The following is an 18,064-nucleotide window of genomic DNA, read 5'->3' as shown; positions in this document are numbered from 1 at the left end:
GAGCTAACTAAAACTCTGTCCAACAATGCCCCCCAAATAGAGGACAGCAACAATGGGGCAAACAAGTTCGATCTATGGATCAATCAGGCTGTAAATGGGTTGGCCCCTGAGGTAATAAAGACACCAAGGAAACGACTAGCTACCTCAGCTTGGTACACAGCAGATGTAAAACTCTTTAAAATCAAATGCTGTCGCCAGGAGCGGATCTAGAGAACTGACTACAGCACTCAGCACAGGAAGGAATACACGAAGGTTCTACAATTCTATAAACTAAAAATAATACAGGCCAAATCGGCTTTTTTTACCAATAAAATTCAGGAGGCCGAAAACTCCTCAAAGGAACTATTTAAAACTGTAGCAAAACTAGCGAAGTAGCCCAGAGACATAATTTTTGTCCTAGATCAAAATTTCGTGGACAATCTGGCCCTGTTTTTCCAACAGCTGTCTATGACGAACTTCAGAACTTATCAATTGACCTTGAAGACCATACAGAACCCCGCTAACCATCTGTCTCATTTTTCCTGCTTAAATGAGAGTCTGGTCGCAACCCTGTTAATTCAAACTAAATCAGGGTCACCCCTGGATCCTTGTCCCCCGTACGTAGTCCATCTGGCCCCCAAAGTAATTAGTTCCACCTTGACTCCTCTTCTTAATGAGATAACCAGGTCCGGAGTCTTCCCTCAAAGATGGAAGAAAGCCTGCATAAGACCGATCTTGAAAAAGGATTCCTTAGACCCAACGGACACCAAACATTATCGTCCAATTTCCTGTCTCCCTCTTCCGTCCAAGATCCTGGAAAAAGCCATGAATCAGGAACTAATGGAATTTGTGGAGCATAATAACATCTTAGATTCTACCCAACATGGCTTCAGGTCATGCCATTCAACGGAATCTGCCCTAATAATGGCAACTTAGGAAATCCGTAAGACCATGGACATAGGTGGTAGAGCTGTTCTAATACTGTTGGACCTGACGGCAGCTTTTAACACTGTTAACCCTGGGGTCCTGCTAGAAAGGCTGACAGCTGCAGGCATCACAGCCACTGCCCTAGCCTTACTTACTAGAAGCCAGAGTACAACAAATACACTGGGACGGAATTCTATCTGGAGAGTTTTCTCTCCCGTGCAGAGTTCCCCAGGGATCGGCACTCTCCCCCACTCTGTTTAATCTGTATGTGACACCACAGGCCAAACTCATAAAAACTCATGGCTTTAAACTGGTGTCCTATGCTGACGACATTCAGCTAGTGGTGTCACTCACCCAGACGGTAGAACTCACAGAGGAGCGCTTTTGGAAGTGTCTCCTAAGCATAAAGAGCTGGATGAATAAAAACTTTTTAAAGCTCAACACAGAAAAAACAGATGTAATCGAATTTGGACATAATCCCTCTATCTGGAATCATTTATGGTGGCCTTCAGAAGCAGGCACCTGCCCTGTTCTAGCACAAAAAGTCAGGAAATTAGGTTTTGTGATGGATAAAGATCTGACCTTTATGTCACAGATCAATCAAGTAACATCGGCCTGTTTCTTCACAATCAAGGTCCTTAGGAAGATATTGCCATTCATACCCTTCACCCTAAGGAAGACAGTAGTCGGAGCCCTGGTCCGACTACTGTAACGCATCGACTACTGTAACGCAATGTACCTGGGAAGTGGAGAAAGGCAGCTCTCCAAACTCCAGTCATTGCGAAATGCTGCTGCGAGAGTACTACTAGATTCTCCCTAAACGTCACCCGACATCGCAAAGCATCCGTCAACTTCACTGGCTTCCTGTCAGACGAAGCGTGCAGTTTAAGGCCCTCTGCCTAGTTCACAAAGCTGTAAATGGGAAAGGGGCTGTGGACATGGTAAATCTATTTCCTCGCTACATGCCACCTCGTCCACTAAGATTGGGTAGTCTGGGTTTGGTCTGCTTGCCTAAGACAAAGATAGTCCGTTGGGGCGGCAAGTCTTTCTCGTACGGGGCAGCTAAACTATGGAATATCCTGTCCATGGAACTGCGCCTGAACCCAAATAAGATTCTTTTCAGGAAAGCACTAAAAATCAGGGACCTCCTTTATGAGAAATGACGCATCGCTGCGTGAAAGCAGCGATGCGTCACTTCTCAGTGCGCCCTCCTTCTGACATACCATATGCGTCATATTTACAGTATGACGCATAATGTTGCAAGGAGTTACAGATACATCAGGATTTCTGACGTATCTGTATGGCACAAAAGTGACGCATTGTTGGAGTGTATCACAAAAGTGACGCAACTCCAGCAATGCGTCCTTTCACATGGGGCAAGCCCCATGTGAAAGGGCCTGTGTCAGTCTTACGCCTGCTGTGAGGCAGGCGCAAGATTTTGACGCAATGGAGTTCTAAAAGTGACGCAGCGAAATCTCATAGAATTCAATGCATCACTTCTACGACCCTTCCTTGCGTCAATACGCCCCCCTTGCGTACATTATACCTGGCGCAGGTATAATGTGGCGCAGGGGTTTACAAAGTGACGCATTTACCTAGATGCGTCTCTTTGTAAATATGGCGCAACAAGGCGCATTTTTTACGCAACTGGTGCATCAAAAAAAGTGATGCACCAGCGGCGTAAAAGTGACGCACTGCCTCATAAATGAGGCCCCTGGCTCTTTTCAAGGGCCTAACTGGTAGATAGTCTCTATTTTCTCCTATAGCGCCAAGACGCCTCGGCATAAGTGCACTTAATAAATAATTCAGTCAGTCAGTCAACAACTTCAAACACCCTCTGGAAATTGCTGACCAACTCAGGGCCAATGCACCTAAAAAACACTACAATTCCAGCCATACTAGACACGTTAAACATACGATGGACCAGCTTCTTAAAGTGTTGTGGGAATTTGGCACGGAAAAGCGCCTGTGAGGAACACATCACCAGAAGATCAAACTTCTTCCTGGCCGAAGTTACGGACACATCTATTATAATAGGGCTTTCAGTTTGGTCGGGGTGTGAAAATGAGCGTTGGTAAGATAAATTGATACGCTTATCCTCCCTAACTCCATGGGCATGCGGACACAAGACTTGTGTACAGCATGTAACAATGGAAGATACTTTCACTACATAAGCAACCCCTGGTTTCATACTGCAGCAACCTTGACTGTCAACATCAGGTAACTCCTATTCAAGAAAAATCTGAAAGTCGGACATATCATGGCTGCCAGAGACCCTTTCAAGTTGCAGGGCAAGTTTGCCACAGACGCATTGTTAGCTCTGTGCAATGGAACGTCAGTGCATACTAGCGACCCACTTAAAGTATTCTCACAGTTAGAGCCACTGAGAAAAACTTCAATATCCTTATTCTGACAACAGAATGTGAAAGAAAACTCCCATTGTTTGGGTACGTACACTTCACCCAATGCTTCATATCTGCCCACTTGATTGAGTTGTAGACAGTACTGAAAGTGGAAAGTCGACATTGGTAGTGTCATTTACCCATGGATTATCCAATCTGAGGATACTCTTTTAGCAATGGTAAACGGTCATTTCTCCAGTCTTTCAATGTGTAACATACTGTGTTTAGCATCCATTTGTGCCTTAGCTATCTGTTGTTCTGAAAAGTGGTATTGTGAAAACATATTTGGGATGTTTAGAATGTAGGGCCCGATTCACAGAACTAACTTAAGACAAAAAACTAAACTTACTACTTTTGGTATTCACAGAAGTTAGGATTTTGTCTTAAGTTTGTCTTAAGACAGACTTAAGACAGACTTAAGTTAGGATTTTGTCTTAAGTCTGTCTTAAGACAAACTTAAGACAAAATCCTAACTTCTGTGAATACCAAAAGTAGTAAGTTTAGGATTTTGTCTTAAGTTAGTTCCGTGAATCGGGCCCGTAGTGTCTGTAGTTTCCAGCTTAACAAAAAATTACCTTAAACTGGGACTGCCCATGTTGTAATGCATATAAGTCTTGTTGAAGCACATATTTTGTGGAAGAGGCAATGCTACCTAAAGAGTAAATTTTAGATGATAGGGTAGTCATACCGTTGTCCACAACTGCAAGCCAAATATAACTGAACATAGAGACACCTCAACAGAATTGTATGGAAATACAGAGGGATCAGCATGAAACCAAATTTGCGTATCCAGTTTAGAAGGTGCAGCATAAGCAACAAAATTAGTTCAAGAAGTAGAATACAGCAAATCAGGAAGCGTGAATCCAGAATTCCCTGCATTAAAAATCATTAAATCTATCCCTACTCTAACACTAAGGTGACATCTGTAAATAGGCATTTTCAGGAGGAAGGATAAAAGGTGTCAGCATGTGGAGTCTTCCTAAGAAGTCTCTCTATGATCAATGTGTCAAGTAGCTTGAAGCAACCTAAGACAGAGCTTGTTCTAGGATGCTGTCAATCTGAAGGCAAAAAGAAGTGGCACAGCACACTAGCCCTACTTCCAACAACTAGTTATCCATAGGTAGCACTCCCATGGTACACCTCGGATCATTCCATCCACCCTGGGCACAGTCCTGAAGGTATTTTCTCACGATGTCGATGGTGCACCTTCCTCGATACAATTCATTCCTGGTTCCCAGGCCATCTCTTGAATTAAGCACAACGACCTTCCTTTATCAAGTCAAGACTCACTGTTGTAACTTCCTTTCTCCTTGACTGACCAGTAAAACAAAGACATTATTCTATCTAAGAGAGCGCTTCTTCACCTGCAACACAAAACGCGAGCGATGACAGATTGCACAGCACACATGAAATTCAAACTATTAATTCTAATGCGAGAGTCTCAGGGACTTGCACTTCAGGTACTTCAGGCCTACGAGTTTTAGCTAACATAAGAGAGACACCGTATAAACTTTGAGAAATCATATAACATTAATTCGATTTCAACTAACATATTTACCTATTTATGTATGAAATAATGTAATTAATAAGCACATTTATTATGTGAATAAATGTCAATTGCACAACATGAGTTCCTTCATGTTAATGTTTCCTGCCAGATACATTAATTTTAAACATCAATTCTCCATGTTACTTGTAAGTGGGCTAAAACACACCATGTATTCATGTTGATATATTTCAAAATCCTAACACTTCATGTTAATACAACAAGTGATTATATTCGGGTGCACTCCACACATGATTATGATGCACCTATTCAATTGAATCGAAATTTCAACTTCATCAGTGTCGAGGTTTTTAGTCAATCAAGACACAAGTTCTCAACACTGTAAGTTATTAACACACCCAAGTGGTAACCCTGCACATATCACATGTCAGGCCTATTTGCTGTAAATACCTTGCTGTTACCTAGGAATCTATTCTGACATTTGTCGTGTCTAGCGGCCAGACTATCCATCCTTCCAATTGGGATCTGATGAGTTATGCCTACTCTTACGCGGCAGGTTATCAATAGTGTTTTCATCATATGGTGTTAACTGCTACCAGTTGTCAAATTAAGTGAGAGAGGTAACCCCTGGTGTGTTCAAATCCTTTATCTTGGCCAAGCCAGGGCTTGTTGTCCCCTGTACTGTTTTGTTCAGGAAAAACATGTGTTGTAGTACTAAACAGGGCCAAACTAAAGTCTACATTCCCTGAACCTGCCAATCGTTAGTCCCCCAGATAGATTTTACATCTACTGTGTCCCTCAAAAAGTTGAAGCCTTGTAAAGAGAGTTGAGAAGGGAAAGAGGCAGCGTAAAGCAGCTTGGTCTCAGATACCATATTTTTCTTTGCAGGTGACAGTGCAAGCCTATGATAAAATAAGGCTGGGTTAGACATATCATCACCATAAAAATTGTCAAACTTCTGTTCAAATGCTTTTTGAACTACCTTTTGGTGGTGTAGGGCAATGATCCCATTGAGTAAAATTAAATACTTGACCAGGTCTACTAGCCTTGTGTAGAAAATGATGATTGTAATGTTGAAAACTGAGCATTTAATCAAAATTTGCTGTATCATCGCATAACTCATCGGAAGAAAGCACAATGGAATGTTCTAGATCTTCTAACATTCCATATACTGTATCAAAGAACCAATCATCAGAAATGGTACTAGGGTGATAATGTCATTTAAAGATATTTTAAACAAATGAGGAATTTGCAAAGGTTCAGTAGGACCATACACATAGTGGAAAATAGTGGAGAAACAAGGCATGTTCTTTTCATCCAAAGATAGAGAACAAGCACCTTCAGCTCAAAGGGTGAAGCGATGATGCTTCCGGGGCATTGGAAGAAAAGTCATCAAAGCTGATGAAGTATCTCTGCAGGTTGGTTTGAATTCAATGAAGACTCGATCTGTGGTACATTGGTCTAGATATAGTTCTTTTCAGGATTCCAAATCCAAATCTGTTTTTCTGTACTTGTTAACTGCACAGTTGTCATTGTTTTTGAAACAGGTAGAAGATATACTTTATTGTTGCACATCGTTGTCTCTTGTTGAAGAGAGCAAGCTTCATTTGTAATTAAAACTTTCATCTGAACCTCCTGATTGGCAGCAAGAGGAGATTGGTAGCTACCTAGGAGTCCACACGGCTTACTGTTGAGAATCAGCAACATAGTGTGGCTTGAACAACTCAATAAAGGCAAACCTTTTGTTTTGGCATCTGGCAAGGGGTGGGAGAAGTACTGTTTGTGTGCCTTCAGCAGTCAGGATAGGCACAGGCGATCTGTAAAATGGCCAAGTTCTTACTTATCCACAATCTTTTCTCTGACCAGATCCCCAACCTTCAGGATCCAGCCAGTCCTTGACGGAACAACCTTTGCTTCTCCAGCGGCAGTGCGTTTTACTTGGATGGTGCTTTTTTTTGTCCCGAAAATCATTCAATTCCTCTAAAACAACTAAACGTTTGATTATGCCAAACAGTGTTTCCGCCGCCTTTATGTTGCCATAATCCAGGTCTGAGACCCACATCTTATCCCAAACAGGATCTCATAAGGGGTCTGACCACCCAAGGATTTTCATGGTATATTGTTCAAAGCCCTTTTGACCCCATATAGGTGATGGACTTAACTTTGACCCAAGCCTAATACCCTTGCTGTTAAAGACTGCTTTAAGTCCCAGTTTTTCCTCCCACAACTGCATTTCCCTCAGTAGGGTATGGAGATGAGAAACATAGGCTCACATCCAAACTTCCCATGGCCTCTTTGCAAGCCCAAGGGCTAACTTCCAGACTCTGATCGGAATGTAGTGCACCAACTGCGTATGTCCTGATAAAGACTGGCAGATCCTTTATAACAGTTTTGGCGTGAACCAATCACTGTGACCATACCCACAGGAAATAAGAGCAGGAATCCACTGCCACAAAAATGTACTTGTAAGCCCTGTAAAATAAAAGGGGACCCAATGTTCCAAATAAACACAAGCCAAGGGGTTGTTCAAATCAAAAGAGGTGTATGGGGTGGACGCTCCACTGAGGACCCCCACGTCTGCTGACAGATGTCGCATCTCAGGGCTAAGTCCTTGCTCTGTTTGTAAAGACCCAGTCACAAATGTTGTTGCAGCAGTAGTGAAATTGTAGGAGGCACCCCTGCATGTGCAGAAGCCTGACCCTCATAAGCAACCAGAATTAAGCCAAGTCTGCGATCACTGTTTGGTATCACTCTTACCCGACTCCTGGAATCTGAGTTTTGTAATACTTTTAAGAACACTTTAGTGGAAAGCTTTTTGGCAGGTGTGTGACATTGCAAGCAGCATTGGTGGCACCATGATATTGTTGATTCTCGTACTCGAACGAGTGATTGCAGCAACTGCGGCAGTGAAAAGCATCACCTTTGTGGCTTATCTGCCAATTAATTCCCTGGAACGTGAATGGCAACACATTGAATTTATGAATGACATGAGTCCGTGGCAAGCATTATTTCAGCTTCTCCACCTGTTCCATAAAGAAACTTGTGCTTCACAGTGCAGCTTTTTGTTCCCTGAATCCATTCTGACTCCAGTAATGAAGATACTCTTTATATGACTGTAAACAATAATACAAATCGCATACAATAAGTGTGGTGAATCAGGCGTCTATATTAAGTAGTGGCAGTACCAGAGCCATAGATAGATAGATATATAGATAGATAGATAGATAGATAGATAGATAGATAGATAGATAGATAGATAGATAGATAGATAGATAGATAGATAATTTTATTGCACAAATAATTAAAACCATTGCAATGTGACCACTTATAAATATACAATATAACATTTTATTTCCTTACTGTACAAGATAAAAAGACAGGTTGTGGCAATCAATTATGCAAAAGTTAAGAAAATGGAAACCCCATTTTGGTTACTATAAACATAAAAACCTAAAGGAGCACATAACATGGCTCAGCTTTACAAGTTAAAGCTCTATACAATGGGGGAATCCAGGGAAACCCTTATCGCCATTAAGAATTTCAAGAACCAGCTGCGCCGATTCACCTTTTATGCACTCAACTAAAGCGGCATCACATGTTCGTCTGTTTAAAATACACCAAATTGGAAGGAGCCAGTATATTCTCAGTGGACGCAGTTTCACGCAAATGCGCAATATGTGAATTAGTGATTCCTCTGCTGCTCCGCAAGCTCGGCACTTAGTAACTACAGTGTCTTTATACCCTTGCCCGTATTTGAATGCCAAAAGTAGGATCAGACCGAACCGCAACCTCATAAATTGTCACTTCAGCATTGGTTATAAAGGAGAGGATAGGTAATATGGCGAGAACACATTGACATAAAGGGTCGAGGCCCAGCGTCCATACTTTAAATTTGTTCATGTTTACATATCACAGTCGGCAGACAGTAAGTTCGCCTGTTTTGTTAAAAGTCTTGAGGCTGCTGGTGTGGATATTGAGGCTGACCATATTTCCTTTGCATCCAATAACTCAACACAATGGGCTAGATTTGCATACCATTTGGACCCTTGGGTGTTTATCATTGTCCAGATATGTTGTTTCAAGAAGTTTTCCTGAGCTTGTTTAGCCTTTAGACAATATGCAATAAATCACGCCTTCAGGATCCATTTTCGGGAAGAAAGATTGAATTCTCTTCGAATTTGAGCATGAGCAGTGGCAGTCTGTAAGAACATTTTTTACGAAAAGAGGCAGACTGTGCTTTATCCAGCATGTAGTCATCTTATCTTTGAAGGCTATTGCTTCATGGGCTACTGATGGTAGAAATCTTTCCCGCATTAATCGGATTAGGGGAGTAAGGTCAGGGGAGATCATGGCTTTCCTTGCGCTACAAAAAATGCCTTTCAAAGATTGAGCTGTTCCTTGCATTGCAGTAATGTGAGCAGCGGTCTGTCCTTTGTTATCAATCCACACCCCTAAATACATATAGGTGGTCACAATCTCAAGGAGTTTATACCTTTAGTTGTCGCAAAATTATCATTGCCTTTGTTTTTGTTGTATTCAGTTTTAGATTGTTCTCTCTACAATATAGAGATAATACCTTTAGCAGCCGCTGCAGACCAATCTGGGTTTGGTCAAGCAATATCGTATCGTTCGCATATTGGAGTCATTGGATTTTGGTTTCGGCTATTTTGGGGGGGAATTGCTCGTGCTGCAGCCAACCGTTCCGGCAAATCAGCCCGATAAAGATTGAAAAGCATTGGGGGCAACGACAACCTTATTTTAAGCCCTTATTAGTATGAATTTTGTTGGTGACAGAACATGTGGTTGTAACTCTGATCTTAACACAGGTGTCTGAATATAGGGCAATCAGTGCAGTTAGTAGTGCATAATCAATACCCCAATTTTTTTGTTTTATCCGTAATCGTTGACAGGAAACAATGTCAAAGGCAGTTTGAAAGTCAATGTAAGCAAGGTACAGATCGCTGCCTTTTCTTGCCAGTGTTGTTTCAATCAGGTTGGAAATGCAGATCAAGTTGTCTTCAGTGTGTGAACCCTCTTGGAACCCTGTTTGCATGTAAGGGATCCGTTTGCACTTTTCAACCCAAGCCGTCAGCTTGTGTAACAGAATACTAGCATAGCACTTCCTGTCCACATCTAGGATTGCAATCATTCTATAGTTTTTGGGGTGGATCTTGAGCCTTTTTTTATGTAGCGGAACAAGCAGGGATCCCCTCCATTCCTCCAGGATTCTTCTTCCCAACCTACACTCTTGGAATAGAGGCTCCATCATTTTTGCCCACTTATCCGCCATCCCTTTGAAAACCATGGGGGGATATTCTATTGGGACCTGGAGCCCCCTCCAGAGTGCATTTTCTAAATAAAATGCAGGACTTAACCCAAAATAATTTCTTTTTGGCCACCACATTGAGCCTGTAACTCCGAACTCAAATACTTGCTGTTAATATACCTCACGGGGGGAGTTATACAATTATGATTGGATTTCTCCACTTAGAGTATTTCAGTATAGTTTTCCCAAATTCTAGGAATGATATAGCTAGTCCTCACAGAAATCTGACTATGTATTAGAAGATAGTGTTCCTATTTTGTTTTACTTTGTGGCAGCTTTTAATAGCCATTCTCACAAGGAAATTAACATTAGTTCTCTTACAAAGTGGTTAAGAACTGTGTACATTCTTGCTACATGCGGTCAGCTCTCACTCAATATTAAAAATATGAACAAATCATTGAAAAGAAAAATTTATCAACAGCTTCTTTGTGAGTAAAATGTAAACAATCTGAAACAATCTTCACAATTACATCATCCATGAAAACATCTCTCTAATATTCCTGCAAATCAACCCTCTTCTTGTAATACCTCAAAGCACCTCTCAATTGAAAACCTTTCACATCATTAACTCTTTCAAATTGACTTCATATGACAATGACATATCTCCCTTACCAATATTCAGGTGCCTTCTCTTGGCTGTGTTGAGGTCCTGCCTAGAAATCAACACCTCTCAATGTGCCAAAATATTCTGGTAGTCCATGAAAACCTATATATTACGTACATGAGCTAGTCAATTAACAACAAAACATCTACCTTACCTTCCATTGCAGACTCCTGGCAAGAAATGCCTTCGGCCATTGTTCTCACCTCTTTTCTTATCCAAAGGGAGCAATACATCTAGATGGGATCATCCCAAATGTTGAACCCGTGCATACTGAGAGGTGTACATGGCTTTAACAGCCGTAATTATTTTTGGACCAAACCCCCTTGCTGCTAAGGTCCACCATAGATACTCCCAGTCCACCCGATCAAGACCTTCTCAGCATCGAGTAGGACCATAGCCATTTGTTTCCCTGTCCCAGCCATAATTTCGAACAGTGTTATTTCCCAACGAATAGGATTCGTTGTTCCTCTGCCGGGAATAAATCAATGCTGCCAGGGTTACACTAGGTCAGCTATGACCCTTCACAATCGAGTTGCCGAGATTTTCGAAAAAGACTTTCGCGTCTATGTTTATTAATGAGATTGTCTGTATGATACTGGGTCACTAGGGTCTTTATACTTTTTGGGAAATATCACTAAGTCAGTGCCCTTCCACGACACCGGTGGAAACCCTGTATGTCGAACCCCTTAAAACAAATTCAAGAGAACAGGAGCTAATTGTAGTAAAAACATTTTGAAGAATTCAATGGGTATTTTATCGGGCCCTGCTGCTTTCCACGAGGCCAAGTTTTGTATAGCTACCATAAACTCCTCTAGTGTTATTTCTGCCTCCTGCTCAGCTCTTACAGTTTGATCTAAAATCACCCCAATATCCCCTTCAAAGGTAGTGTATGAATTATCTACAGGTAGCCTCTCCTCACCTTTACACATATCTTGATCCCAATAATATCACCTGTTTCTATATATACTCTTCCATCCTTTTTCATCGAAATTATCCTACTTCCAACTTCTCTCTGCCTTGTACGTAGTGCCAATACTCTACCAACTGACTGTCCATATTCGTATGCCCCTGATTTATGTGTTTGATAGTCCTCAGCTGCCCTCTGATTTATGCAACTTCAGATGTCTGCCTTCAGAGTAACAATTTTAAGCTGGGTCCCGGCTACAGCCTGTCCCTGTGCTATAAACGTTGCATGTTCCTGCTCGGTGCAGTGTTGGCTTTCTAGTTGTTTCACATATGTCATCATTTGGAATGTTATCACAGATTGGAATGTTATGTTCTGATGCTAGTGTCAGTTAGGAGTTGAGGATTGAGCTGACTGGTGACAGCTCCTGGTGGGGATTTACTACAGGATTTACTAGGAATTTACCTCAGGATTATTCTTACTATCGTATCTTATATATGAACTTCCACCTCATGTCAACTTGATTAATAAATACATCTTTCTACAAGAACCTACGTGACCTGATATTCATTTAACATCACTACAATTGGCGACGTTTTGGACTTCTTTCTTCATATTTACAAGCAACTAAAACATGAACTTTCTTCAAACAAGGTAACCAATTAAGTTTCTCCTTCTTCAAGCAACTTCTTAGCAAACTGGCACGTTATTAATCCCCACCAGTGACCATTCCACTCTTTTGGTCGTCCTCAAACTGCCAGTTCCTGCTTTCTAAAATCTTAAGTTATCTACTGCTGCAGTAAAGTTGCTCCACCTGATTTAAAAAACTGGTTCACCTGTTTGAAAAGTAACGTGACTGCACCTGATTTAATAACTTTTGCACCTGATTTATGAGCCTGCTTATTTGTAAGCCTACATTATCTTCTAGTCCCGGCTTTCTAAGGCTTTGATTTAAAATGAACTTCGGCTACACTTGTTCAAGAAGCCTACTGATTGAAAGTCTGCAGTGGTTGATTAATAACCTATAGATTTGAAAGCTTGCACCCATTTGATTATCAAGCCTGCAACGTTGTTTCCATATTCCTATGTCCAGTGAAGTTTAGCATGTATTTGCTTTCATTGAGACCGTTTCACTGCTTTACCTGCATAAACTTCAAGATTTTCATGTAAAGTGCTACGATCTTTATTAGCAGTTTTGTGTATCGTAACATATTATTACTGCCATCTACTGGAAGTTATTTTATAGACACACAGTTATTGAAGCCATCGACATTTTTTGTGTATAAACGATCCTTCAGTTCTCTGCTACTTACCAACACATATTTTACTTCGAACAACAAATGGTAGTTAAAAAGAAAAAGAAAAGGGCGTCTCACTCTTCAAAACGCGCATATTTTTGTCTCTACTAATGATGAAGGCTCGCAATGTTTTTATACTATGGCTGTTGGTTAATTACTATTTTTTCGTTATGCCTCCTTCTGTGTGACTTTCATTGGCAGTTGAACTGCCTCCATCTTAGTTTAAAATTTCTTCACTAGGGCATACAGAGCTGCACGCGCTTATCTTCAATGCTGCCATCTATTCTTGATGACGCTAGCAACCTTCATGTGACTTCCAGCTTTGAAGATCCTCCTCTGTTCCTAATGACGTCCCAACGCTCTACAAGTTTTGAGGAGCACAGACCTGTAAAGAGCCATCCGGCGCAACGTCGCTCTGCGTGCCTCCATTTTGACTGGCACCACCGGACCTTCGGGATTTTAGCGGACAACCACGTTGTAAGGATATTGGTAATCTTAGTGGTTTTCCTTCGCTCGCATCCCAGGTACTGTTTTATTCTTTCTCATCATTTGTGATTATAGTGCAACTACTTGAACGTTGCATGTTTTCGGTGACATGCACACCATGAGAGGTATTTATTTTGATAGCGAGTTCTATTTTAGTTATATGTTTTGTGACAGTGCAACAACATCAACCCCACGTATGTTTTCGGTGACATGCACACCATCAAAGGCATTTATATTTTACAGCAAGTTCAGCTATTCATTAATTATTATGTTTGCGGGGCAAGGCAGAAAATATTTTTTTTTCTTCAGGTTGCACCTTCTTAAAATCGACGCAGATGTTTTGTATCACAACTTCTATCATAATTCAATGGTGACTTTCACTTATATACCATTTTCTTGTATTATTGATGGAGATAGTCAACGGTGACTACCTTATTTATTTTAATTTCTTATTTTCTTGTTCTCACATGTGTTCTCCTTATGGGACATTGGATTTTATGAGTTATGCATAGTACAAGTGCTTATTTGGTGTATTCTTTTCTGCTTCTTCAATGTTTTTTTTTCTGGTATACAGAATATTTTAAAGTAAATAGTTCTGTTTCCCTTATGAGTGGACCTATATTGTCTAAATTTTACCGGTTTATTAATTAATTGCTGACGTCAGTTTTAAAGGTTCAGTGCACTAAGCCTTATTTTCTTGATTATATTTGAGCTCTACGATTTTCTCCTTTGCGCAAAGGTTTTCAAGACTTTTTTATGTGCGTAGACGTACGTTACATGAATTGTCATTATTCATTTATTACTTAAAAGTTTTTGTGTCATATGCACGTAATTCTGTTATGTGACTACTATGCCAGTTTTTCGCCTGTTTTTACAGGTTTCTTCCAGAATTAATTATTCTTTCTGGCAATTTTTCTTCAGGGTTATATGCATGTGATATTGTTGAGAGATTATTATGCCAGTTTTTCACTATCTATTATTTTTTCTGGCTACTTTTCCTCAGTGTTATATGCGAGTAGCTCTGTTTTATGTTTATTATGCCAGTTTCTAACTGTTTTACAAGTTTCATTCAGAATTAATAATTCTTGCTGGCAACCTTTCTTCTGTTCATGCTCTTGTTGGATGTTAATGTTCACCTTTCTTCCTATGATTCTGGGATTTCGAATTGTTTTCATGTAAGAGCATTTTTTTTATTTTAACTTTCTCATATTGTGCTTTACTTGGTTCTACCTTTCACTACTCGGTTCATTGTTTCACAATTTCGCCAGTCTGGCCAATTGGTGTGTTTGCTGATTTCGTGAATTTTGTGTTCGGTGTCCATATTCTTTTTATTGTTTTCTTCTTTTCCTTTAGGGAGAAGATGTGTTGTCTTTTGTATTTCCATTCTTTTTCTCCGTTTCTTTCTTGGATTCTGTTCATTCTTCTTAGTTCTAATCTTGTTTGATTTTCTCTGATGATTCTTCTTGCTTCTAATCTTGCTTGATTTTTCTTTGTTGATTCTTCTTGGTTTTGATCTTGCTTGATTTTCCACCTCTTAGATGTTACTGTAATTTTTCTTTTCTTATAATTCACCTTCTTTTTTTCTTCATTGTTACTTAATTATCTTCTTCTCCTATTTCTACATACCTCCTTTCTGTATCCTATTATTTTGTGAAATTGCTCTTTAACATCTTAGTTTTTGGTTGCAATTGTTTAATGTGTATAAGGGAAAGATGTGTAGTGTTGGCTTTCTAGTTGTTTCACATATGTCATCATTTGGAATGTTATCACAGATTGGAATGTTATGTTCTGATGCTAATGTCAGTTAGGAGTTGAGGATTGAGCTGACTGGTGACAGCTCCTGGTGGGGATTTACTAGGGGATTTACTAGGAATTTACCTCAGGATTATTCTTACTATCTTATCTTATATATGAACTTCCACCTCATATCAACTTGATTAATAAATAAATCTTTCTACAAGAACCTACGTGACCTGATCTTCATTTAACATCACTACACTCGGTCCCTGCTAATTTCTTAAGCAGTCTTTTTCTTACGGTCTGAAATTATTTTCTTTCCTGAGCAATATAGCTCATAATACCCCCCCACCCCCAAAGTGGCCTTGAAAGTATCCCACACTATTATCCGTGAAGCACTGTATCTATTAGCGTTATAGCTGCCCTGTAACCAGCTCTTAATTTATTTTTAGTTAGCAGTTTCCTGTCAAAAGTCCATTTCCTATGCTGTTTGTGTCAGGAACTAGCAAGGCACCTACCTAAAATGATAAACTACATCTCCCAGAAGTCCTGGTGGTGGGAGTGGCGCTATAAAAAGAGGGGCAGGACCACCTGACATTGCTCGTGATTTTGTGCTATCTGTAATACTTGAGATTCGGAGTCATTAGTTTGTGGCAGCGCTTCTCGTTCTGGTTCCTTAGATTCCGAAGAGCTGCACATTTCTGGAAACAAAGGCATTTGAGAGAGTTAGCTCCTTTGTTTATTTACACTACTCGCCGTCCAGACTGCTGCCGGCGTTCCTGTTTGCAAGCAGACGAGCGGAGCGAAGGCGTTCCTTTCGAGAGGATTGCAAGGAAAGAACTCGGGGCTGACAACAGTGCGGGCGGGAAATGGAGAGTTGCCGGCGTTCCTGTTCGCAAGCAGGCGAGCGGAGCGAAGGCGTTTCCTTTCGAGAGGATTGCAAGGAAAGAACTCTGGGCTGACAAACATCACCTACGGGAAAAGGAGACCGTGAGTAAAAGCGGAGTTTGGGACTCTAAACAATCCCGATAGTTTAAAGACAGCGCGTGGTGTTAACGCGTGTCTTTGGATATTGTATACTTTGCATTTTTGATTCCTTTTGGGAAGGAGCCATTGGTTTGTTGAACTTGCACGGCGGTGCAAGTTTGCTGGTTCAGGACAGTGGTAGAGCGGAGCGTAGTGGGAGGTCATTCCTACACGCTACCGTTCAGAAGAAGGTCACTAGTGTCCTATTCTTTAAGTGCCAAAGCGGAAGGTAGTGGGGCCCTACACCTTGCCGTATTTGGAGATTTGGAACCATTTGGAATCTTGTGGAGTACATTTTACTAGAGCGGAGGACAGTGGTTGGATGCTACGTCTTACCGTGTCTATTTTGGAGCTTTTTGCTGTTTGTTCATAAAAGGAACTTTTTGGCTTTACCCTTCTTTTCGAATTACATTTGGGGATTGCGGTGTGTTATGAATGCAGCATAAGGATATCAACATAAACAAGGAGGGGTATGTTCTAATAAGATCCCAACAAATACCAGGTGGAGTTCTTTTCTGTTGCAAGAGTATAATCTGTTTTCTTGTGTTCTTTTAGGAACCAGAGGTACCGATATCCGTGATAAGTTATATAAGGGATAGGAGGAGACTACTTTCCTCACGAAGGTGAACATGGTTGTCCTTCTAGCGAGAATGCAATGAGAGTAGGTTGAGTAGTGAATAACATTAACCTGTGTGTTCCTTTTCTTGTCTTTCAGCTGTCCCTTCCCTGCAGTCCCCATCCGTCCCCTCCTTGTTCTATATTTTCCCTCGCCCTATCCCTCGAACACCCTGTGCTTTTACGTCAGTGTGTTGGTGTGGTCGGGAGGTGGAGCCCTATGTACCACAATTGGATCCTGCAGCGTGGAGCCTGACAGTTTGCCTTTTGAATGGGTTTCTACCTCCAGGATCAATGGATTATGATCCGAAACTAGCTTAGGTAATTTTCTTATCTTGCATTTGCTTGCCAGACTTGCTGAGCTCAGGAAGTAGTCAAATTGTACATGTTTCTTATGAGGACATGAGTAATAAGTTTATCCTAAATCACTAGGTTGATGATGATATCATAAATCTACCAAACCGTGTCTATCCATAAGAGTTGATATTGCCCTATGCACATGCGGTTTCCTCCCTAGGTATTGGCTCTCTTGCCGAGGGTCAGCTGTGGGAGATGAATCAGAAGTTATAGTAGTTTCAAGGGGGACGAGGCAGGGGTGCCCGTGCTCCCTTATCCTATTTGCAGTTGTTAGAAAGATACCAGACACAATCTGAATAACTTTCTTCTTTATTCACGGCCTCCACAGTGCCACCAGGATAGCAGGACACTTCAATACATCTCTCTCTTCAAGAACCGTCTCTCTTCTGTCAACATTCTAGAGCAGCCTCCAGGGGTAGGAACATTCCAAAGGGGAAGGAGAGGGAGGGGTGGAGGAAGATACAAAGTTCTTTATATAACCTCATGTATAAAACACATACCTTAGCCTGTGTAGGGCTAGGGTATAACCCCACCTTAATAATAGGATATTAACAACCTGTAATGAGCCTGTAAATACATTGTAGATCATAACACATTAGTCAACCTGTAAATACAATAAGCACTTTTGGATTATAACAGCAGTATATATAAATCTGTTAATCAAAAAATGTATAAGTAATCAGAGGATAAAACCTATATACAGCAAGGGATACGAGACTAAAGTTCTTGCGTACACCGACGATCTTGCAGTGCTCACTACGGATCCCCAGACAGAAATTAAGGAAATAGAAAGCATTGCTGAGGACTTCGGCAGGATCACAGGGTACTCCTTGAATAAAGATAAAACACAGATTATCTGTACTGACAACCTGAGGTTTCAGGATACAAGATGTGTC

At 40.9% G+C, this 18,064-nt stretch overlaps 1 protein-coding gene across 1 annotated transcript in view; it reads right to left on the bottom strand.

Moving 5' to 3' along the window:
* The window catches only part of LOC147701121 (putative G protein-coupled receptor 33), a 371,578-nt gene that overhangs the window by 260,224 nt on the left and 93,290 nt on the right, over nt 1–18,064 (bottom strand). The gene's annotated exons all lie outside the window — the stretch shown is intronic.

The sequence above is a fragment of the Lissotriton vulgaris genome, chromosome 7, assembly GCF_964263255.1.
Source record: "Lissotriton vulgaris chromosome 7, aLisVul1.2, whole genome shotgun sequence".
Classification (NCBI taxonomy): domain Eukaryota; kingdom Metazoa; phylum Chordata; class Amphibia; order Caudata; family Salamandridae; genus Lissotriton; species Lissotriton vulgaris.
This window is presented reverse-complemented; position numbering and strand designations above follow the sequence as displayed.